The following is a 24,797-nucleotide window of genomic DNA, read 5'->3' on the forward strand; positions in this document are numbered from 1 at the left end:
GATCCACTTGAAATCCTTGTCCCACGTCTTAGGAAAATGAAATTTGTACAAGGGCTCATTCACAAATACTCCCGGTAGATCATTTCATGAACCTGCAGGTCAACTACTTTTATCAAGCGAGGTGAATATTGTCATTAGTTGTACTTTAATTTTATATTAGTTACATTTGCTTATAAATATAAATGAATTAACTCTAAGTAATTACATAAAACACGAGCCTGTGTTATTACAGAATTAAAAGGAAGCCCTTGGGAACTTTTCAAACATGTTATAAATATAGGGAAATAAAAGTATCCTCTAGTTTCTGCTGTTTTTTCAAGGATCAGTGATTTGAGTTTGAGGTGAGATGCCAAAACTTCTCAATTTTATTAATAATTTTTCATTTTTTTCGTATTTATCCAAGAAGTGCCAAACATAAGATTTGATTTTCTTTTTAAAATTGATTTGAAAGGTTAGCCCAAAGCAACCACTTGAAAGATTAACTCGTGAGCTGACTTGGAAGAAATATCATTCATATTTCAAATCCACCTGAATTTTAAAATCTGTACAGACATTTTAATCTTACAATTATATTTGGGTAAACTTTTCTTGGTAGAACATCCCAAATACAAATAAAACCTGTGCATATTTTGTGTAGGCATGCAAGGGTCGTATGTACGTTACCCAAATAGAATGTTACTTTTTCCTACTTTACTGGAGATTTTTTTTTTCTTTATGTATACTGTATATTTTTTACGAATACACTTTTTAAGGTAATTGCAAGAAGGCTTAGAGAATTAAGTAATAATTAAGGCAAAATATCAGAAATTACCAAGAGGTTTTTGCTTAACACACATCTGTTTTACATTTTAGTATTTTTTTTTCATGGCAATAATTCCTGTTATTTATTTATTATTTTTATTTTTATTTTTTTTAGTGGTTAATATTTTATTAATTTTTTATTTTTAATAAACATATATTTTTATCCCCAGGGGTACAGGTCTGTGAATCACCAGGTTTACACACTTCACAGCACTCACCAAAGCACATACCCTCCCCGATGTCCATAATCCCACCCCCTTCTCCCAAACCCCCTCCCCCCAGCAACCCTCAGTTTGTTTTGTGAGATTATTTCTGCAAAGAAGACATCCAGATGGCCAACAGACACATTTTAGTATTTTTTTTAAAGATTTTATTTATTTATTTGACACAGGAAAAAGTATGTTCCCTGCTGAGCAGAGAGCCCTACACAGGGTTTGAGCCCAGGACTCTGAGATCATGACATAAGCTGAAGGCACGTGCTTCATTGACTGAACACCCAGCATCTCTCTCTCTCTCTCTCTTTTTTTTTTTTTTTTTTAGGTATTTTTGAAATTACTTTATTGAGCTATGAATGACATAGAAGATGGTCTACACGGTGTCTACCAATGGATGGGTTACGTGGTAAGTGTATCCCCATGAAACCATCAGCACAATGTATGCCTTGAATATTCCCCAACACTCACAAACGTTTTCTCCTGCCCAATTTGTCATTATGCGATATTATTTTGTGATAAGAGCACCTGTGTGATAAGATCATCTAACGTGGGATCTGCCTTCTGGTGGGATTCTGTGATGGAAACATCGAACGTAGGCCGAGGTGGTCCCACAAGCCTATTGGGTGGGAGAGAGACTATGCGGAACAGGGTTGCATCCTGCGCTCCAACATGCCATACCAGCAGGGATTCCTTCCTTGCAACAATGTTTCTCCCTTCTGCCCATTGAAACAAAGGGATGTCAGCTAATTGATTCAGGAAGGGAACACAGTGTATCGAATGTCATAGAAAAATGATGTCAGGATTAACGATCACAAGAGCCCTTTGACCTTGAATTAAGAGTAAAGGGTGAGACGTGGGTTTTCCGTGACGGTTGAATGAGTTAAAATATATTCTGTGGGATGACAGCAACTCTAAGGTGTTTTGCAAAGTATGATAATGAATTCGACAAAGTTAAAGGGGAAAATTTACCTTTCATTGCTCTACGTGGTGGAAATAGGAACTTCGACGATGATTTGCTATGTCATAAAATACACAGCTGACAGTTAATCCTCATCTTTTCACATACATTTTTGGTGTTTTATACTTCCTCTTAGCACAAATAGAACTCTTGCTGCCAGACTCCTCGTTTTTTGTTGCTTTGCGGTAAGCACTCAAAACATTATTTTATCCTTAAGATATACATTTCCCAAAATTTATTAGCTTAATAATACTTTAAAACATAAATATGCATTGTGTTGTATCCATCATTTTGACGCCATTATTTAATAATTAAATCACCTTTAATTATTAAAGAATTATACATAGTAGCTATATTTATGTTGTTTCCATCGAAGAGGTATCATTCTTTATGGTAATAAAGCAGTGCAAAAGAACATTTCCCCCCCCCCCCAAGTTTTTATTTAAATTCCAGCTAGTTAACCTACAGTCCAATATGAGTTTCGGGTGAAGAATTTAGTGATTGCAAAAGAATGTTTTTTTTTTTTTTTTTTTTTAAGAAAACGCCTATTGTCATAGGAAATAAAAGATATGGAAACACAGTAATATGTACACACAGTGTTTTTGTTAGCAATGTGGTAGGTTTCATTTCCTGCGATGTCACTTACTGAATTCTTGGGTGTATGTTTATTTAATCATCACAACTTTAGGAGGTTGGGTGTTACGGTTATTCCATAAACGCATTAAGAATTCGGGAGCTCGGGGTGCCTGGGTGGCTCAGTGGGTTAAAACCTCTGCCTTCGGCTCGGGTCATGATTCCAGGGTCCTGGGATCGAGCCCCGCATCAGAGAGCCTGCTTTCCTTCCTCTCTCTCTCTGCCTGCCTCTCTGCATGCTTGTGATCTTTGTCTGTCAAATAAATAAATAAAATCTTGAAAGAAAGAAAGAAAGAAAGAAAGAAAGAAAGAAAGAAAGAAAGAAAGAAAGAAAGAAAGAAAGAAAGAAATCGGGGGTTCTGGAAGACTTTGCATCTCTACCTGAGCTCACCCAACTTTGGAGCAGCAAACTGGAGAAGAGAATCACATTAAAAGAAAGAATATTTCTACCTTATACCCTAATACCCCAGCTATCCCTGACCCTCCAACCACCCCCCAGAATAATCCCGCCTGTGTTTCACAAGGTCACCATTTTTGTTTAAGAATATGCAGTATGCGCTGGTTATTAAGAAAAATATCGAAGTAATGATGAACATGGCGTAAATAGTGGTCTGTCATTCCGATGGAGTCCGAATGAGATCCTGGGTGATGGAGATTAGCAGGATGACCATGTTCAAAAATGGAAACCAGGAGGGGAGAAGGTCCCAGGGTGTCCTTTGAAAGTCATGCTACGGCACTAAAGAATTCACCTGAGTCCTGGGTTCCCACCTGCAGGCTATAATCGGGTTTGTGACTCCGGGAGCAAGCCCCAAAGCATCCTACATCATCACAGAGGACACCGATAGGTTATATTACATAATTTCCACCTGCCATGGATGCCTATTAACTCTGGGAAGTACAAAAGATGAAACTAATGTTACAAAGGATGAAACTAATGTTACAAAAAGATGAAACTTTGTAGCTGCCTCATGCTACCCTCCCCAATTTTGTGGCAAACTTAGCAAACTTACTGTAGCATTACTTTCCTGAAGGTCTACTACAGACACCTTGTCCCAAAATGCTCCCCGAAGCAGATTTATTGTTCTACTGGTTTCCTCACGAATGCATTCAGTCGCTCCCTGTTCTTATTTAATATATGTGTACACATCGTTCAACACTTTTGAACGTTGTATTTTAGCATTGATGTTATCTTTCCCTTATGTGTGTTTGCAAATACTCTTCCCTATAATTTTACTGCATGGTTAGTATTTAATTTAATATATTTAGTTAATATGTTGAATGTTAATGATCATATTTATTTGGTTATGAATAGTAAAGCTTTATTAATATTTTAATGCAATATTTGCTACTTATTCCTGGGCAATAATAAAAACTGCATAAAGGCAATACTGTTTGATTTCTATAAGGTAAAACACAACACTTTTTTCTTTAGCATAATTGACACAGAAGACTTTTTTCATCAAAAACAAAGATTAGAGGAAAAACTTATTGCAATGAGTCACTCACATTTTTAGTTGTTTTCCCCTTTTTTCTGTTGCTAGGAAATCAGGATACCCTTGAATCAGGCAACATTAAACACATTTTAGGAACAAAAATGAAGGAAAAAATAATACCACAAAAATTCTGTGTAAAATTTGGATGCAGACTTCTCTTCAAATTTTACCATCGGAGTCATTAAGAGTTTGGAATTTAACAGAGTACAAATTGGGAAGTACAATTATTAATACAACAATTAATACAATAATACTACAGTGTATCAATAAGTGCACATTTTCGGGTTTTTAAATTTTTTTATAGTCAGTAGATTTGGCATCTAAAGTAGTAAGTGTACTCGTGTTCAATTTCAGAGTTGTCTAGACAATGAAATTTGTGAGGATATTGAAATAAAAACATCGTTGTTTTGTGTATACACATGCAAACAGCTGTATCTTTTAATGGGTTTGTATATATTTTCAAACGTAAATGCGTATATTAACAAGAGTGTATGCCAGTGAGACTATTAAGACCAATGCTTTCAAGGAGATATTTCAATTTTTGATTTTAAACAAATAAATACACAAGCGTTATTTTTGTTTGAGCTAAAAGCATGTAAGTTTGTTTCTGTTTGAGCTTAGGAGCAAGTTTCTGTTTGAGCTGAACTTGCAACTAAGTTCATTTGTATTTTTTTTTTTTTTTTCTTTTCAGGGCGGAGAGGAATTAATCAAAGAAGCACATGGTGGTACTTGGAAATATGAAAGTGTATTTTCATTTGCATGGGTAAGTACACTGCTGTAATTTGCAATTTGAACAATTTGTGTTATCAGGACTTGTTTGAGGAGGTATTTCATTTTTGAATTTTGAACAAATAAAAAGAACGATTGTATAGAGAATGTTAAGTCGTAAGTGTACCAGGATTTGTAATCATAGTTATTTGGATTTTAGAAGTTGAATTACAATTTGAATTCGTGAGTAAAGCAGCGTTGTTTGGGGTTAGAATTTGTAGGGAAGTGATTGTTATTTGAAAATTTGAATAAGAGCATCAGAGTTATTTGGAATTGGAATAAGTGCATCTGTGCTTATTACTGGAGATATTTGAATGTTGGAATTTTATCTGAAATATGAGTTAATAAGTAAACCAGTGTTATTTGGAATGGGAATTGATATACGTAACAATCCTGCTTACGGTCTTAAATTTTTGAATTTTAATTTGGAATTCAGCTAACGAGTCTACTAGTGTTATTTAGAAAGGCGTATTTGCTTTTTATCCAAATTGAATTTAGATCGGTAAGTATACCAGTGTTATTTCAATTTGAGCCAGCAAGGGCACACGGATATGTTCTCCAATTCATTTGGATTATCAAATCTGAAATGAAATTGGAGCTAATAATTAATCACTGTTGTTTGCTCTTAGAGCTAATAAGTGTCTCAGTACTTATTAGGGGTGCTATTTGCATTTTGAAACATCCACTGGAAATTTCCATTGGAAAATTCCAGGGTGTTCTTTGGCAGTTGAAATTTACATTATAATTGAGCTACTAAAGACACCAGTGTCCCTTGTAATTAATGTGAATAACAACACATTTCAGGGGTTTTGACTTTAGCATACGAGTTTAAATTCCAAGTAGATGTATGCGATGGGTAATTGGAATTTAAAGGACTACTAGGATCAGGTCCTGCTGGTTGTTAAATTTATTTGCATTTTAAAATTGTTATTGGAGTTAGAACTAGTAAGAACAGGAGGTCATTTGGAATTTCTGCTTATATGTGCACCAGTGTTTCTGTGTTTGTTTTTTTCATTTGGGAAAGTCGAGTTAGAATTTGAATACATTGAGCACAGTCACTTTTCCTTTTAGCTAATCAATGCACTAGTATGTTTTTATCAAAATTAGTATGCCGCTGCTAACTAATGTTATCTGACGTTAACTAATCTAACACGTTAACTAATGTTATCTGACGTGTGTGTTTCTGTGTTTGTTTTTTCATTTGGGAAAGTCGAGTTAGAATTTGAATACATTGAGCACAGTCACTTTTCCTTTTAGCTAATCAATGCACTAGTATGTTTTTATCAAAATTAGTATGCCGCTGTTAACTAATGTTATCTGACGTTAACTAATCTAACACGTTAACTAATGTTATGTGACGTTTCACTATATACATTTTATATAAATGTATGAATGTGTATATATATTTAATATGTGCATGTGCTGTTTGGAATTTGAATAAGTGGAATTATTCTTATTACTAGAGAAATTCATATACCGGAATTTTAAATGAAATTTGAGCTGATAATTACAGAGGCATTATTTGGTAGTGGGAGGAAAGTGTACCTGTCCTTGTTATGGGGGTTATTTGGGTTTGGGGAATTATATTTTGTGCTTTTATTTTTTGGATTCCTCAGCTGGGGATTTTACAGTGAATCTGCATTGACACCGGCATAAGGAAGAATTTAAACAGCAAAATCTATCAGTAGATTTCTGGAATTTGGAATTCTAACTGAATATTGAACTAGAAATTAAAAGATATACTGTGCACTACACCAGCATTCTTTTAAATATTAATTATTAAGTTCACCAGTGCTTGTCATCCTTTTCCTTTTAATATTTTAATTTTTTTTTGGAATTTTAATTGGAATGTAATAATACTCTTGTTATCTGAAATTAGAACAGAGACATTTACCAGGGCTCATTATTACTATGATTTGGATTTTGGATAGTAAATCAAAACTTGAAATCATAAGGAAACCAGTGTTATTCACAGCTTGAACCAATAATTATGCCATTGCTTGGAATCCGAGAAATTTGGATAATCCAAGTAAAATATGAACTATTAACCCAGCAGGGTTCATGAAAATTTGAACCTTGAACGAGCTTGTTTCCAAAGTTACCTGCATGTCTGTACATGATCTAATATGTACATCCGTGGTATTTGAACTTAGACGTCGTACATGTGTTCAAGCTTGTTACCAGTTTTATTTGGATTTTGGAATTGGATTGGATTGAGGTAGGAGTTAATACAGAAATCAGCCTGACTCAGAACTGGACCCAGTAAGTGAGCTCGTCCTTTGGAATGGAAATTGGAATGTGTACGCATGTATGATTTGAAATTAAGATGAGTCACTCTACTAGCACTTGTACTGCAGATGCTTAGGTGTTGGAGCTGGAATTTAAAAGTGAACTATTTGAGAGAGAAAGAGAGAATGAATGAGCAGTGGGGAGAGGCAGAGTGAGAGGGAAAAGCAGAAAAGCTCTCAGCAGCCCGATGTGAGGCTGGATCCCAGGACCCTGGCATCATGACCTGAGGTGAAGGCAGATGCTTAACTCACTGAGCCCCCCCAGGTGCCCTAGAATTGAAATTTCAACATGAACTCTTAAATGCATGGGTGCTTCTGGGAATTTTAGCACAAGGTCACTGATGGCTATCACGGTTCTTTGATCCGTAGATGAGTAATAATGTTGACTCATCATTCCAGCAACATATTTGAAATTCCAAGTATTGGGGCGCCTGGGTGGCTCAGTGGGTTAAAGCCTCTGCCTTCAGCTCAGGTCATGGTCTCAGGGTCCTGGGATCAAGCCCCGTGTAGGACTCCCTGTTCAGCGGGGACCCGGTTTCCCCCTCTCTCTGCCTGCCTCTCTGCCTGCTTGTGATCTCTCTCTGTCAAATAAATAAATAAAATTAAAAAAAAAATCTTAAAAAAAAAGAAAAGAAAGGTACGAGAAGAATAAATGAAAGAAAATGGGATTGGGAGGGACACAAACCATAAGTGACTCTTAATGTCACAAAACAAACTGAGGGTTGCTGGGGGGAGGGGGTTTGGGAGAAGGGGGTGGGATTATGGACATTGGGGAGGGTATGTGCTTTGGTGAGTGCTGTGAAGTGTGTAAACCTGGTGATTCACAGACCTGTACCCCTGGGGATAAAAATATATGTTTATAAAAAATAAAAAAATTATATTAAAAAAAAAAGAAAAGAAATTTAAAAAAATTAAAAAGAAAAGAAATTTCAAGTATTAAATGTGCTAGCACTGATTTTCAGTTCTGTTTAGATTTTAAAATTTGATTTTAGATAACTAAAAACTAATATGCATGCTAGTGATTGTTACAGATCTTGAGAAAATGTGATATGAAACTAGAATTTGAACACAACTATACATCAGTGCTATTTTGAATTTAAGCCAACGAGTGCGACGGTGCATGTTATCGCACTTATTAGATTTTACAATTTTATTTGAAATATCAACGAATAATTACACCAGCGTTATTTGAAATTAGAACTAATCATTTTTCTGGCGTTTGGTAAAAATGTAATTTATATTTCAGAATTTAAATTGCAACTTCAATGACCACAGGTGCCATCTGCAATGGCAGCTAATAAATACATTAACTTTTTTATAGATCTATTAATACAGAATGGAAATTAGAATCGGAATATAAATTAATAAGTACAGCAGTATGATTTGGAACTCAAATAATATGAGTACCGGTTTTTATTCTCAATATTTTTTGAATTCTGAAACGTGAAGTTTACAAATAGCGTTATTTGAAATATTTAGTTAGCATTGTAATTTGATCCAATAACCACCCTGTTCTTTTATTTATTTATCTATCATTTATTTATTTATTTATTTGACAGAGATCACGAGTAGGCAGAGAGGCAGGCAGAGAGAGAGGAGGAAACAGGCTTCCTGCTGAGCAGAGAGCCCGATGTGGGGCTCGATCCTAGGACCCTGGGATTGTGACCTGAGCCGAAGGCAGAGGCTTTAACCCACTGAGCCCCCCAGGTGTCCCCAATAACCACCCTGTTCTTATTCACGTTTTGAGTGAATAAATGTCGTGGCATTTGCTCACTGGATTACTCAAATTTTGAAATTGGAACAGAACAATTCAATAAATATTTTGAATTTACTTAAAATATGAACAATAAGTCTAGTAATTCTGACTTTTTTAGACAGATTTCTCTTATGGACGTTGATTTGGAATTGTGATTGTATGTACGTGATGTTATTGGGAGTGTGAATGAAAAAATGCACTTTTGCCCATTATGGGGCCGTTCTGGTGCATGTGAGAATTCCCCTGTGCACTTGCCTACTTACAGATAGAATTTTACTTACTCTAATTAATTTTATATCTTTATAACATCTCTCCCAGACCATCCATTCAGCTGTTTCTATCAATTGGCTTCTGTAGAGTGGACAGATGTCTAAATATTGACATCATTTTATAAATCAATTTCAAGCCTTGCCCCCCAAAACCAGGATTTTATTAAGATTTTCAAAGTGATCCTAGATAATTGTTTGAATCCCATGCAAAACCATCAACAAGAAACCTGGGAGCTCGGGGCACCTGGGTGGCTCAGTGGGTTCAAGCCTCTGCCTTTGGCTTGGGTCATGGTCTCAGGGTCCTGGGATCGAGCCCCGCATCGGGCTCTCTGCTCAGCAGTGAGCCTGCTTCCTCCTCTTTCTCTGTCTGCCTCTCTGCCTAGTTGTGATCTCCCTCTGTCAGATAAATAAGTAAAATCTTATAATAATAATAAACCTGGAAACTTAATGACCAATTAATGGTAGGGCATAAGGATCGGACCTAATGGGACATTGAAATAGAAAGATTTGCATCTCAAAAGATTAAGAGACCTTCTTGGAAGGGAATGCACAGCCATTTCCCCCTCTTTTTAACGAAACAGAATCTTCTGTTGCCGCGCCACTTCAAACACATGTTGATGTGAGCGCCACCATTCTAGCTAACATCGACCCCAGCTGAAAGTATGCATGACACAGTCCTTACGTGGCCACTACAGGCCATTCACACGACGGAAACAAGGTCAAACCCATTTGTTCTCATACATGATTGTTTTGTGAAATACTTCTTGGTTCTTAAAAATGTTACTTGGAGATAGTAGGTCAACATGGTCAAAGGGTCCATGTTGAGTGGTCTTTTATGGTCAGAAGTCATCCTAGGGGAACGGGATCACGTGTCCTTGGTTCTTTCTAGATTTTCCAGGTAGCCCTGAGTGTCAAAGGATAATTACTGGTAAAAATAGCAAGAGGTAGAATGTGCATTAATAATCACCAGACGGTAGCTCTCCAACCCTGGATGTTACCTGAGAACCATAACAAAGGACATCCGAAGAATATCTAATTTTCCTTCTTTCACGGGACGTGTGTGAGTGTGAATAGCAATGAACAATGTAATAGGAATGTTAACGCAAGCGCACGATTCGTGAAACGTTGCACGCTAAAGGCCATCTATGAAAAACGGTGTTCAAGATACTCTCCTGGGCGGAAGAATTCACAATACATGTTTTGGCAAACCCCTGTCTCCACAGTTAAAAACACACGTCCCCAAACGCTAGGTCATTCCGGTCTATAATATCACTAAACACACAAAACTTGGCTCACTCTTTAAGCACACTTTTTACACGTACGTGGACTGGATTTCAAAAGCTGGAAATGCATTCAGAGAACTCTCTGGGGGAATTTTGTGTAATAGTCCAGCCCCAAATTTATTTTCCAAAAATCCGGTATTTCTGGCTGTCTCAAATCTATATACAGCGCCTTTAAGCATAGATTCTGGAAGGATAGGCGTAGTTCTGTTTTAATGTTCTCTCTCCCTGAGACGTCACTCGTGGATAGATTCATTTATTTAACACGTTTTTAAAAAATAACAGAATAACAACAAGGAAGACGCAATTGCTCATGTCACAAAAGACACATCATGCATTTGGCAATCGTGCTAACAACGGTCGTCCCCTAAATTCTCAACAATTGAACTTTTTTCGTATCAGCCTCAGAATCCACAGCGCATCCCAGAAGGAAGCTAGAAGAACGCAGTGGAACTTATTGAACAATTTCCTGTAGCAATCCTAATGATGTTCGAATATTAAAAGCAATAAAGGCAACCAAAAGGATCCGTGGTCCCATTTCCATATAAATTATCTTCTATTTCCTTTTCTACATTTTTTTCCCTTTCCTGTGGTTGGTTTAATTGATCAAATGGGCTATTTTACTTACTAAACATCTATCGGGTATATACCAGGTGTCAGATACTGAGCTAACCCCATGGAAAATTGAGACAGATCCAAGATGCTACCTGCCCCGGAGGAGACCATCATCATCTCCTAGGACATGAGATCATGGTGATTTGCAGCTCCCAGCGATGGATTTCTCTACCTCGGTGTGTAGGTGAAAAGATCGTCGAGGAGCTCCAAGGTCGGCCTAAACATCCTGATGAAGGCAAGCATGGGGAAGCGGAGACAGAGCCAAGAAACAACAAGATTATGACAGCGAAAAGCAAGTCAATTTTCTCCTTCAGACGGTGGTCATTGTTTGCAAAATTGCATTTAGTCTCTGTCCGTGAGACTCAGCCCTCCAAGACGGGGTCGTGCTCTTCCTTTACTGGAAGCAGGACGTGAAACCACGATTGAGATACACAGTATCCTCATGCAACCACAGACCCGGGCGGGATACATTGACCAACTTTGTTTCTTCTTCATGGGAGTATCACAGAAGTAAAAACACCCTCAGGCTTCTGGTAAGAAAACGCTTGGGAAAGTCGAGAAATGATTAAAACGAAGCTGCCCGTGTTAATCCTTCACTCTCTCTATGGTCGACTTGGAAATGAGAGTGTAGGAAAGACACGTATTTTGTTGGATTAAAATTGACTAAAGTGTGGAAATGTTGGTTTTTGCTTCCTAACCCAAACTGCATCGGGCGGTTCCTGTCTCACACCAAGGAAAAGGTCCTTCTCACCAGAGGCTGAGCTTGCAAAGGAACCGTAAATGACAGACACAGCGAATGTCAACGGTACCTCCCCAGGATTCACACATAAAAGGAAGAATTGCGTTCATCGTTTCATGATTAATCCGTCTTCCCGTAGCGATGGGAGACAGGAGGAAGTTGTCATGTTTTACAATCTTCTGTGTAACTCTGGGGGCCCATCAGCCTAGGGGAAAGTTGCCGCATTTACAATAAAACAGAAGGCCCTGAATTGGAGAGTTTTTTGCTGGTGGGGTTGTGGCTACTACCTGAGCGCTTAACTTGATAAAGGAGCCTCCCTCATCTATTAAAATACGTTCACTATAAAAGTGGATGGACACAGACCCGCATGACAGACGCACATGCATCTCCTGGTTTTACGTGAAGCGAAGTAAATGTACGTCGAGGAGGAGCAGAGACTGTTGTCATCACGCTCGTGTGACAGTCGCACGGATTTAATCATGAGTGTCTCTGCCGTGTTTCCTGCGGGTGACGTGGAATGAGCGCCTGTGGGAAAAATAGCCAAGGTTGCATGCACTTTGCAGCCAGAGCTCAGAAATCATGGACCCCAATCATGGTGATGAGGACAGAGACCAGGCATAGAAGGCAGAGCTAGCTTGGCCGAGAGGAAGGCCAGTGCGCCCCGGGTGGTATGCATGTGCAGGACAGCTGCTGTTTGTTGCAAGGGCCCCAAAGTCCTGGGCACACAGTCTTGGAAGCCCATGTGCATGTTGGAGCTTGCGGAGCTCCCCACACGGCTACCCCTCTACATGCAAAGACATATAACACCTTCACATCGGTGGAAAGGTCAGCCCCAGAACCCAGAGATACAGCAAGGTGGGAATGCATCCTTTTGGGAAGAGCAGACCTAGCACGGGACAGGTGCCGAGCCTCAGAGCAAGACCACTGATCTCTGGGTTGGGGGGGGGGAATCACAGCTGACACCCCCCAAAACTGCATCCTGGTACCCTCAACGCACCGTTGAACTCCTCAGATTTATTCAATTTCTCCCAGGCATGAGGAAGGATGGTACTTAGCCTTGATGTTTCTTTCTTTCTTCTCCTCCTCCTCCTCCTTCTTCTTCTATTTTATTAACAGACTTTATTATTTTGGAGTAGTTTTAGATTCAAAGCAAAATTGAGAAGAAGGTTCTAAGATTTTCCATATTCCCCCCATCTCCACACAGCACCCCCCACTGGAGGGTACGTTTCTTTCATTTCATGAACGGACATCAACGTATAATCCCCCAAAGGCCCCAGGTTGCATCAGAGCTCACGTGATGGTGTACGTGCAATGGATTTGGACAGATAGATGATGGCTTGTATCTACCATTACAGCATCATGCAGAATAGTTCCTCTTTTTTTTTTCTTTTTTTTTTTTTAAGAATTTATTGATTTATTTGGGAAAGGGAGAGAGAAAGCATGAGCAGGGGGAGGTTCAGAGACAGGGAGAGGGAGAAGCAGACTCTCCGCTGAACAAGCCAGATGCAGGGCTCAATCCCAAGACCCTGAGATCATGACCTGAGCTGAAGGCAGAGGCTAAACCCACTGAGCCACTCAGGTGTCCCTATGCAGAATAGTTCTGTGTGAAAAATCATCTGCACTCCGCCTGTCCATCGCTGCCCTACTCTCCCCATCCCTGGGCGACCCCTGATCTCTTTACTGTCTCCCCAGGTTGGTCCCTTCCAAAATGTCATGAGTTGCCATCCTCTGACTTACAGTCCTCTTTCCACCTCAAGTTCTTTCACTCAGTCTATGTCTGTACGGGTTCCTCCATGTGTTCTCATGGCCCGACAGCCCGTTTCTTTTTGGTGCTAATACTGTTGCATTGTTTGAACAGGTCACCGTGTAGGTACCTAGTCAGCTGAAGAACATCATGGTTGCCTCCCACTTTGGCCAATTATGAACCAAGCTACTAGGCACGTCTGTGCATGGGTTTTTAAGTGGACCTAAGTTTCCAACTCCGTTGGGTAGATATCATGGGACAACACCTGCTGGATTTCCTCCTGTAAGAGTAGTTTTAATTTTGTAAGAAACTGGCACACCATCTTCTCACGTGGTGGCACCGTTTTGCATTCCCACCAGCGATGAGGGACAGTTGCCCTCGCTGTTGTCCTCACCAGCATCTGGTGCTGGTCCCCGTACTCTCTTATCAGAGGGTGATCTCAATCCTGGTGGACGAAATGTCCGAAGAATGGTGACAGGTGGTTTAACCTACAAGTTCATGTTGCAAACCTAGATGCTTCCTAGAGCCCTTTTATCGAAATGATCTCTCAAATGCATGGTCCGCGTCATCTCGTTGTGGGCTCTTTTGGCCTGACCCCTGGAGAGTCATCTCGGAGCCAACAAAACGGTTTAAATGCCTGCCTTCCTTTTGTTGCCGATTTCTGTTTAGAGTGAAAGGGATGGACGCAGAAAAGAGACGTAGCAAAGAGACTTTTACATAACGGCCGCTTGCTAAGGTGAACATTCTACACAAAACTCAATATCCCTTCAACCTCATAGCAGAATGTTGCTTAGTAGAAAGACGTCATTTTCTTCTACCTTGAGCACAATTAGTGGCAACTTGATTACTGAGCAGTTCCCCTCTTTGGGGGTGGGGGCAGATGGCCAAATGCATAATCCAGAAGTGACCATGAGAACCTGATAGTTATTATCTTGGCAAATATAATGGGGCCATAAGTTGGTGTATGTACATACTTCTCCGACTGTTTGATGAATGTCTAAGGCTGTCCATTTCCAGGGAGACGTGCAGCCTTAATTTTCTAACGATTAAATATAAGTTTTGGAAGATGAGATTCCTCTATTGTCTCACGTAGGTGTCCTTTATGAAACCGAGGCTACATATTTACAGAGACAACAGGTAAGGTCAGGATACGTTTATTAAACGCAGCAATTGAGGAAGCGGACGTGCTGATCTCCACTTGTGTTAAATTACGATTACCCTTTCTTGGCCGCGGCTCATAGATTTCTGTGTTTTCCTTCTAATCACCGCTTGATCTAAATTGGTGTATATTGTGCACTCAAAGTTACATTGTAGCTGTTTTGTATTTCCCAGTCGTTTCTCTTCGGAGACAACGTGTTTGAATTTGTTGGTTTTTACCATTATTGTGCTCTCGGTCAATGGTACGGTAGTCAGATGATCTTTCTGCAAGGCATTATTTCTTGGGACTTTGCTAATTTTTTAGTGTCTAATCTGGTGGTAATTTTTACTGAAATATGTTTTTTTTTAAGGATTTTATTTGTTTTTTTGACAGAGAGAGATCACAAGTAGGCAGAGAGGCAGACAGAGAAGAGGAAGCAGGCTCCCTGCGAGCAGAGAGCCCGATGCGGGGCTCAATCCCAGGACCCTGAGATCATGACCTGAGCCGAAGGCAGAGGCTTTAACCCACTGAGCCACCCAGGTGTCCCAGAAATATATTTATTTATAAAAAAATACACCTTTCCAAGGCACGTGGGTGGCTCAGTCAGTTAAGCATCTGGCTCTTGGTTTCAGCTCAGGTCGTAATCTTGGGATCATGTATCTGGACCTCATGAATAAATAAATCTTTGTATTTTCAATCTGCTCAATACATTTGTGTGTTTATGTGTGTTTGGGCACATAGTTACATGTAAAACATAAGTTAAAATTGTGATGTTTCAGGGCACGTTTCTGTGTGTGCGTCAACATCGATAACTCTGTCGATGTGAGAGCAGACATTCAGGGTCCGAGGATACGCTCACTTTTCCAACTTTTGGCACTGCTGACATGTTTTCTAAAATGGTTATTTCAATGGGACAGGAGGGGTTTACTGATTCTGCGTTTTTACCACGGCCTGTCCTTGAGATGGTCAGTGTTTTTCATTTCGGACACCCTGCTAGATTGGGTCGGAACACAAGTATCACATCCAACACACAGATGACTCCAGCTAGCGTGCCGAGACCCTCCCTCGTGAACCACCTACTTATTTTTATTTATTTCTTTTTATCAAACAGTCCTTCAATAATTGATGTAAAATAATACATTCTCCTAAATACTGGCTATGAACCCTCTGCTGAAAATATCTAATATTCGATATTCTCGTAAATATAATCTAGATTTAAGGACCTTATGTTTTTATTATTTTACAGAAAGGATTGAAAACTGAACATTACAAATGTTATAAGGAATAATTCAATTTGCCACTCTTCCTTTTCTGTAAAGCTTTTTTTAAACATTTGTGGCCAAAGGGGGGAAAAATGTGTAACATGAAATCTACCTGATTCATAAAATTTTAGATATAGAGTGTAGTATTTTTAACTGTGAGTAATTTTATATAGTGGATCTCTAGAATGTGTTCATCTGGACTGATTGGAACCCCACACTTTTTTTTTTTTTTTAATAAACATATAATGTATTTTTATCCCCAGGGGTACAGGTCTGTGAATCACCAGGTTTACACACTTCACAGCACTCACCAAAGCACATACCCTCCCCAATGTCCATAATCCCACCCCCTTCTCCCAAAACCCCTCCCCCCAGCAACCCTCAGTTTGTTTTGTGAGATTAAGAGTCACTTATGGTTTGTCTCCCTCCCAATCCCATCTTGTTTCATTGATTCTTCTCCTACCCACTTAAGCCCCCATGTTGCATCACCACTTCCTCATATCAGGGAGATCATATGATAGTTGTCTTTCGCTGCTTGACTTATTTCGCTAAGCATGATACGCTCTAGTTCCATCCATGTTGTCGCAAATGGCAAGATTTCATTTCTTTTGATGGCTGCATAGTATTCCATTGTGTATATATACCACATCTTCTTGATCCATTCATCTGTGGATGGACATCTAGGTTCTTTCCATAGTTTGGCTATTGTGGACATTGCTGCTATAAACATTCGGGTGCACATGCCCCTTTGGATCACTACGTTTGTATCTTTAGGGTAAATACCCAGTAGTGCAATTGCTGGGTCATAGGGCAGTTCTATTTGCAACATTTTGAGGAACCTCCATGCTGTTTTCCAGAGTGGCTGCACCAGCTTGCATTCCCACCAACAATGTAGGAGGGTTCCCCTTTCTCCACATCCTCGCCAGCATCTGTCGTTTCCTGACTTGTTGATTTTAGCCATTCTGACTGGTGTGAGGTGATATCTCACTGTGGTTTTGACTTGTATTTCCCTGATGGAACCCCACACTTGCAAGAACAGCAAATCCCTGAAGCCTTTTTGTGTGTGTTCCTTTGATCAATCTTCATCGAACCCCTGTTGCAGAAAACAACATTCTGCAAAACCTTCCACAATAATATGGTGTTAGATTTCATATGTACATGGAATTCTGACGTGGACTCTTTTCTCCCCGTGGTTTGAGGTAGCTGTTCTATTGATTTTTTAATTTATTAATTATTTATTATTTCCTTGTGTTTTTCTGTAGGGCTGCCCAATATTCCTCTGATGGACCAAATCAGCTGGCTTTCCTTACAATCTGAGCTCCAAACTTTGTCATAGACTCATGACCCACATCTATGTCTCCATTTTTTCCCCCTGCCTCTTACGGAGTCAAAAAATTCACTATCTGACAGAAAAATTCATGTCTTGTTATTTCCTTTTAAAGATAACATCGTTTCCTGCCTATGGCACCTTTACATCTTGTCTTTCCCGTTAACCCATGTTTTATTATGTGTTAGTTTTGTTTTCAATCCCAGAATTTCTACCCAACCTGTTACGCTCTCCATGGCCTTGTCGATACTCCTAACCATCCCAATTTTTGAATCTATGGATCACCGTCATTTACAACTCCTATCCTGATACGCACGATAGCTGCATTTTGCTACCGTTCGGTTTCTTGGGTCTCTCTCCGTGCATCTTGGCTTCGAGCCCTTTGTGATGGTTTCCCCTTCTGTCCGGTTCTCTTGGAAAAAACGCTGGCCATGTTAAAATAATGTTGAGACACAAGAGGCTCTTTGGAGACATGAAATGGAAAAATGAAATAACGGATGATGGTCACTTCCTTCGAAGACGGCTTATTATTTTCTTGACCTAATTGCATTCTATAGAGTTGAAGCTGGTTTTCACACAGTGCCAAGACTCAACTGTTCACTTTTTGGCATCGTTCAGCCTATCAGGACTCCAAAATGAGGCTTTATTATTATTATTATTTTTTTTTAAATCAGACACCTGCTCCAAGACATGCTCTCCTGTTGCTTTTGTCCTCCATCTACACGGAAATCACCCATGGCTGTGCTCAGACCCTCAGGCCGTCAAACAATGCTTGTTCTAGCTGCCACTGGTGAACCGTTTATACTCGGAGTGTGTGCCAGATGAGTAGAGAACACCTCAGGTCTCTGGAACCCTCACCACCCTATTTCTCAGACACTTTCTCAGATACTTCCAAACGGAAGTCATTTACCATTTCTCCCTCCTTGTATGGTTGGTCAACAGGAAAGCTCCTTGTAACTCAAGACAATGCAAAATAATACTAATGATAATAAAGAATAGCTTTTCAACTTCTCCATGCTCTTGGACGTGAGGCTTGAACTCCCTCCCTACGTGATGGTGAGGTCGACAGCGCCCACCTGTTAACGATGTCCATTCCTGACGTGAGTCTGTTGGCTTCAGCTCACTCTTACCACTTCGACTTGGGATTCTCTGAATGTCCAACAACTACAGATTTTTCCCTCCTTGATACGGAGTCAATCACCTGCCTATTTTATTTTTTTTCAGTCTCCGTCTCTGTTGGAAAGGAGACCACATCAACTCCTCCACCATAAGAATCAGCACTTATCAATTGGTTATATCCAATTCGTTGGACTCAAGTGTGTCTTGAATTCATTTTCATTTGGACGTGAATAAATACAAGTATGTTAAACTTACTTTTCTATCGGAAAACTGAGCAATGACACGGTACCTTTTGAATCCCAGAGCTAATCGGATTCAATCAAGAAAAGGAGATTTTGCATTCCTCTTTTGAGCCATAAACATCCTCATGGGTTTCTAACAACTTTTTGTCTCTTTATTCAACACACACAGACACACACACAGACACACACACAGACACAAACACACACTCAAATGGATTTACAGTTTAGCAGAAAGGACAGAAAAGTCAACATTTACCACTGGGTGAAACCGCTTAGGAAAAAGTTGGTCACAGAGAAGCACATAATATCACTATGAACAACCTAGGAATCCTAAAATATTTGAGGTTAACTGATGATGAAAGAAACAAGAAAACGTACAAAAACATAGGAAAGTCTACTGACTTCCCCTTTTATGTTGATAGAAAAATCAAATGACTTCATGCCCACAGAATACAGTCCTTGTAGAATACAGTCCTTGTAGAATATAGTCCTTGTAGAATATAGTCCTTGTAGAATATAGTCCTTGTAGAAGGCCAGAAGGGATGTATACATCTCTGCCTCTTAACATCTTAATGACTTAGGATTTTTTTCAGTGTATTTTCTCAGTATCCTTGTTTCATATACTCTTAGAATAGTTTTGTGAAGGATTTTCCTTTAAAAAAACAAAGTCTAAAAGACAAAAAGAAATAGTTTAATGGTTGGCCTTAGGCTGTAGAATATGTGTCTAATGATCATGTTTATGACCATTTAACCAACATTCCATATTTTATTTTTGATTTCATGCCCCGAAATTTCTACAACGTGAAATGTTGGAATGTTTGAATGCTCCTGCTAGGAGAGAATGTGAGGCCTCATGATCATATATTTGCCGACAAGCTCTCACATACACTTTTTCCCACTTGCGAGTTCTTTTTTTTTTTTTTTTTTTAACCAGCAAGGAAGAGACTCTCATCACAAGGACCGAAAACAGTTTTTCTTCTTCTATCTCTGTGGGATGATGGATGCTAACTTACTGTGATAATCATCTCCCCACAAATTAAGTCAAGTCGTCATGCTTTATACCCTGAACTTAGGAAGCCCTCCAGGTCAATGGTATCAAGGAAATGGAAAGAGAAACTTTCCCAGCGGTGATGTTGGAGCTTATCTTGGTGTGTTGTGTAGTTGTGTTATCATCACACCAATAATATAACTAAACATTTCCAGGTTCTTTCCTGCACCAAGAGGAGCGATGGTGCATTTAACGTTTCCTTTCTGTTTGTTTTTCAATTGTCAGGGTCAAACACCTAGAATTAGAACTCCTGGGTCGAACGGTAGTTCTGGTCTTAATTTTTTTGAGGAAGGCCCATTCTGTTTTCCGACAAGAGATCACACGCTGCACGATGGAGGTGTGGACAATACAAAAGATCAAATTCTAAAGGAACTAATACATCATCGGAAAGTGATAGCAGCATTCAGTGTGGACCAGATATTTGAATTTCTGAGAAAAAAAAAAAAGTGAAGAAAAGGAATTTGTTTGAAGTCAAGCCAACTCCTATCATTGACCTACAGGATGACTTCAGGAACTAAAATAGAGTTATTAGCTTTCGAGTCTCTAGAGTTGACGCAAGTTAACAAAAAGCCTTTTACACAGACCCTCCTTTGGTAAACTTTAAAGTCACCGACCACAAAGCAGTTGCAATTGGCTGGGATTCTTTCAAGCTTAAATAGCTTGAGTCTCAGAGAGGAGAACCCGTCGAGGTCACGAAGCGAGGCTCGGCAAACGTCTTCCTCAGGGATTCCTGAAAACGGGAAAATAAACGTAAAAGCTTTGGTGGAAATCATACTTCCAGCTTTCACCTCTTTCCAAAGATGAGTTAGACCTCTCTCTCTTTGGTGATCCAAAGGGCTTCGTTGTGCATGAATGTTTGTCCTCGTGTGCAACCTTTCTCCACTGTCATAAAAAACTCCTTCCTGATGACACCCTCGTGTCCACAAATGAAACAAAATTAATGCACGGACACTGGATAAACGTAATAGGGCTTGTCTCTGCAAAATATTCTTTTTTTTTTTAACTATCTCAAAAATTGTTTTGTTGGCTGAAATCGAGTCGCTGCAAATAATCAAAAAACCAACGTCCAAAAGGTCCTTGAGCAGTCAGTATTGGCTATCGGCTATTGGGGAATCCAATCAGGATTCAGTATCTCTGAGCACACTTCCACAAAAGCTGAATATGCTAGTTTCAGAACCTAACAAATGAAAACCCTCACTCATCTCTATATTGATTTTCCTGTATTTTTCACTGCTACCTTTCGTCATATAAATGTGCTGACATATCTGTGATTAATAGGTAGATATAATTTCTCTATATGTTATTTAATACAAAATATATACATTATCCTATATTTCTCACTACTACCTTTCATAATATAAAAGTATTGACCTATCTGTGATTATCTGATTATATGATTATCTGATTATATGATTATCTGTGATATCACTTCTCTGTATGTTATTGAATACATAATATATACATTATCCTATATTTTTCACTACTACCTTTCATAATATAAAAGTATTGACCTATCTGTGATTATCTGATTATCTGATTATCTGATTATATGATTATCTGTGATATCACTTCTCTGTATGTTATTGAATACATAATATGTACATTATCCTATATTTTTCACTACTACCTTTTGTAATACAAATTTTCTGACCTCTCTGTGATTAATAGGTAGATATAATTTCTCTGTATGTTATTGAATACATAATATATACATTATCCTATATTTTTCACTACTATCTACTGTAATATAAATGTGCTGACCTATTTGTGATTAATAGGTAGGTATCACTTCTCCGTATGTTATTTAATACATAATATATATGTTTTCCTATATTTTTCACTACTACCTTTCATAATATAAAGGCATTGACCTATCTGTGATTAATAGGTAGATATAATTTCTCTATATGCTATCTAATACATAATATATATATTATCCTATATTTTTCACTACTACCTTTCATAATATAAAGGTATTGACGTATCTATGATTTATAGATAGATACCACTTCTCCGTATGTTATTTCATACATAATATATACATTACACACCATATGGATGATCTATGTCATATAGAAATTATACATCCACCTAGCTTCAATGATGCTTTTCTCAGTGTATATACCAAATTATTTTATATCAGCAATTTTAATTTCTACTTTTTGTTTCTTTTTCTTCCTCCCCCACCCCCACCTTCTCAACCACTACGAACTGACATCTTCCTGGCTCCCACCCAAATGCATAGAAAATAGAATCTTCAAAAGTAGGGTCTTTTGTTATTTTGGCACAGTGCGTCTATAAATTAGTAGGTGCTCAAAAAATGATAGTACGATATTGTCACATTTGCCTGCCAAATGTCTTGTTCGACTTCACATTCTTCCAACAGATGTTAATTGAACACCTTCAAAGAGTGTTAAATTAATGTGGGATCCTGCAGTGTCTAATAAGAAAACAAAAATCCTTTCCCTTCCAAACTCTACTTGTTAGACAGGAGACGGTGGGCAACGTTATTTCTCTTTGAGAATGCGCATTCACTCCAAATAGGGGGTCTTTTTCCTTTCATGTTGAAGCTTCACCTTTGGGTTTTTTTTTTTTTTTCTTCCACTCAGAATTTTAGTGTTCCCTGGTCCTGATTTCTCGTCACTGTTCACGTACACCGACACAGCCGACAGTCTCAAACCTTTCGGTTTCTCCTGGCATTAACCTTCAAGACCCTGGCATCCATGCCGTCGTACACTGATGTGTCCTTATACAGAGGAGCTCATCTTTATTCTAATGTCATATTAATCTTCTGTTAACCCTTGCCTCGACAAAAACTTAGAGTCAGCCAATGCCTGTGTCTACCTTTCTGGACCAACTGGTCCCAATCTGCTAGAGCTCGCCACACACATGCTCTGAGCCTTGTGGAAAACGGACCACGTTTCTCTGTTGATGAAGGAACACATTTGTAATTATTAGCACATAAAGTGCTTCCTTATCAGCGCCTGAAAAAAAAAAAAATAATGCCTCCTGATGTCTGGCTCTTACCACCTAGCACAGCTGTGAATTCGTAGCAGATGTCGTCAGTGCCTGGAAGGTTCTTTTTGCAATTTCCCACTGATGGAGTCATCCCCGTCGCTGAGAATCAGGCCATTCTTCATCACCTCTTCTGGTAAACATTCCCACATAAGCCCAAGCGAATGTTACCTTCCTTTATTTCTGTCCCTATGACAACATATCTACTACTTTTTTTATAGTAATTAACACCTTCTAACTGCTTGTGTGTTCATTCTCCTTCTTAATAGATTGCAACACACCTGCTCCGTGCGATCACGGGGCTGCTGATTTCCATCTTGAGAGGCTCAGCCCTACAAGTCCGAGATACAGAATACCAACGAATCATCATGGATGTGTTCCATGAGCACCATTTACCATTTAGTATTTCCAGCAATCTGCAGCTTCAATATTGGTACAAAATGCAGAAGACGAAAGTTGGCCGGGATGCGGAGAAAGGGGAACCCTCCTACGCTGTTGGTGGGAATGCAAGCTGGTGCAACCACTCTGGAAATCAGTGTGGAGATTCCTAAAAAACGTTAAAAATAGAGCTACCCGATGACCCAACAATGGTACTACTGGGTATGTACCCTAACGATACTGATGTCCTGATCCAAAGGGGCCAGTGTACCTGAATGTTTATAGCAGCAACGTCCACAATAGCCAAATGATGGGAAGAACCTAGATGTCCATCAACAGAGGAATGGATAAAGAAGATGCAGTTCATCTATACAATGGAATATTACTCAACCGTCAAAAAGGATGAACCTCGCCATTTGCAAGGAGGTAGCTGGAAAGAGAGGGTCTGGTGTTAAGGGAAAGAAGGCAGAGGAAGATAAACATATGATTTCACTTATACATGGAATTTAAGAAACAAAACGGATGAATATGGGGGAAAGGAAGAACGAATCAAGAGGAAAGGGGAGATGGAGACAAACCATCAGAGACTGTCAAGTCTGGGACACGGAGGGTTGCCCGAGGGGAGGTGGGTCGTGGGAGGGGGGTAACTGTGGGATGGACGTTCAGGAGGGCACGGCCCAGAGTGAGCCCTGGGTGTCACAGGCAAGTAATGCATCAGCTAATAATGTCTGCTGGTGAACTGAATTTAAATTAAAAAAAAAAATTACCTCTGAAAGTCATACTACACTTTGTGTTAAAATTACATTTAAGTGACATCTTGGAAGGAAAAAAAAAAAATAAACAAAATGCATGGAAGTGAATTTAAATTAAAAAAAAAATTCTACCTTTGAAACTCATTGTACACTCTGTGTTGACAAAATTACATTTAAGTAAAATTTTGGAGGAAAAAAACAGAAAATGCAGGGAAGTGAATTTAAATTAAAAAAAAAAAGTCTACCTTTGAAACTCATACTACACTCTGTGTTAACAAAATTACATATAAGTCAAATCTTGGAAGGAAAAAAAATGCAAGGAAGTGAATTTAAATACAAAAAAAAAAAATAATTCTACCTACACTCTGCGTTAACAAAATCACATTTAAGTAAAATCTTGGAAGGCAAAAAAAATAAAAAATACAGAAAATGCCTGGAGGGGAAAAAAAAATCGTGCAGCTGGCCCTTTAAGGAAGGTGATGGACAGGTTGAACCACTAAAGGAGCATCATCCTCAGGGCATAAGACCGACTGCCGTCCAGGTGCGCCGCTCAGCCGCGCTCTCCGCGCTGTGTTGGAGGCCACAGCTCGGTCGGGCAGCCCCTGCGAAGCCAGTCCGCTTCCTGATGGACTCCCGAGGTCCCGGGGACACACACAGCCCTGTACAGCAGCCCAGCCGGGGACGGGCCCCGTGCAGAGGCAAGGCCGGCCACACCTGCAGGGCAGGTGCAGGTGTGAGCGCGATGGGGCCGCCGCGCTGGAGCCTTCCCGGAACCCGGGCTGCAGGACCAACTCGTAGCCAGCCCAAGGCCCCCCGGACGAGGACTCCGGGTTGCAGCCGCTGGGACCTGCCGTGGCCAGGGGTGAACCCACACCTTCACCCCTGCTTCTGGAACCTTCCCGCGCGGGAGCAGCCTCCATGCACGCGGCTAGTCAGCTCTGCCAGCCTGGGGACCCC

The 24,797-nt window shown here is 39.6% G+C and overlaps 1 long non-coding RNA gene across 1 annotated transcript; it reads left to right on the forward strand.

Annotated features, from left to right (window-relative positions):
- Nucleotides 1-4,808: 4,808 nt before the first annotated feature.
- LOC309856949 lies at nt 4,809-24,261 on the forward strand. Its single transcript, XR_014307415.1, has 2 exons — nt 4,809-4,863; nt 22,980-24,261. It is a non-coding gene; the product is annotated as an uncharacterized lncRNA (long non-coding RNA).
- The last annotated feature ends 536 nt before the right edge of the window (nt 24,262-24,797 follow it).

This window comes from Mustela nivalis, assembly GCF_964662115.1.
Source record: "Mustela nivalis genome assembly, chromosome: Y".
Taxonomy (NCBI): domain Eukaryota; kingdom Metazoa; phylum Chordata; class Mammalia; order Carnivora; family Mustelidae; genus Mustela; species Mustela nivalis.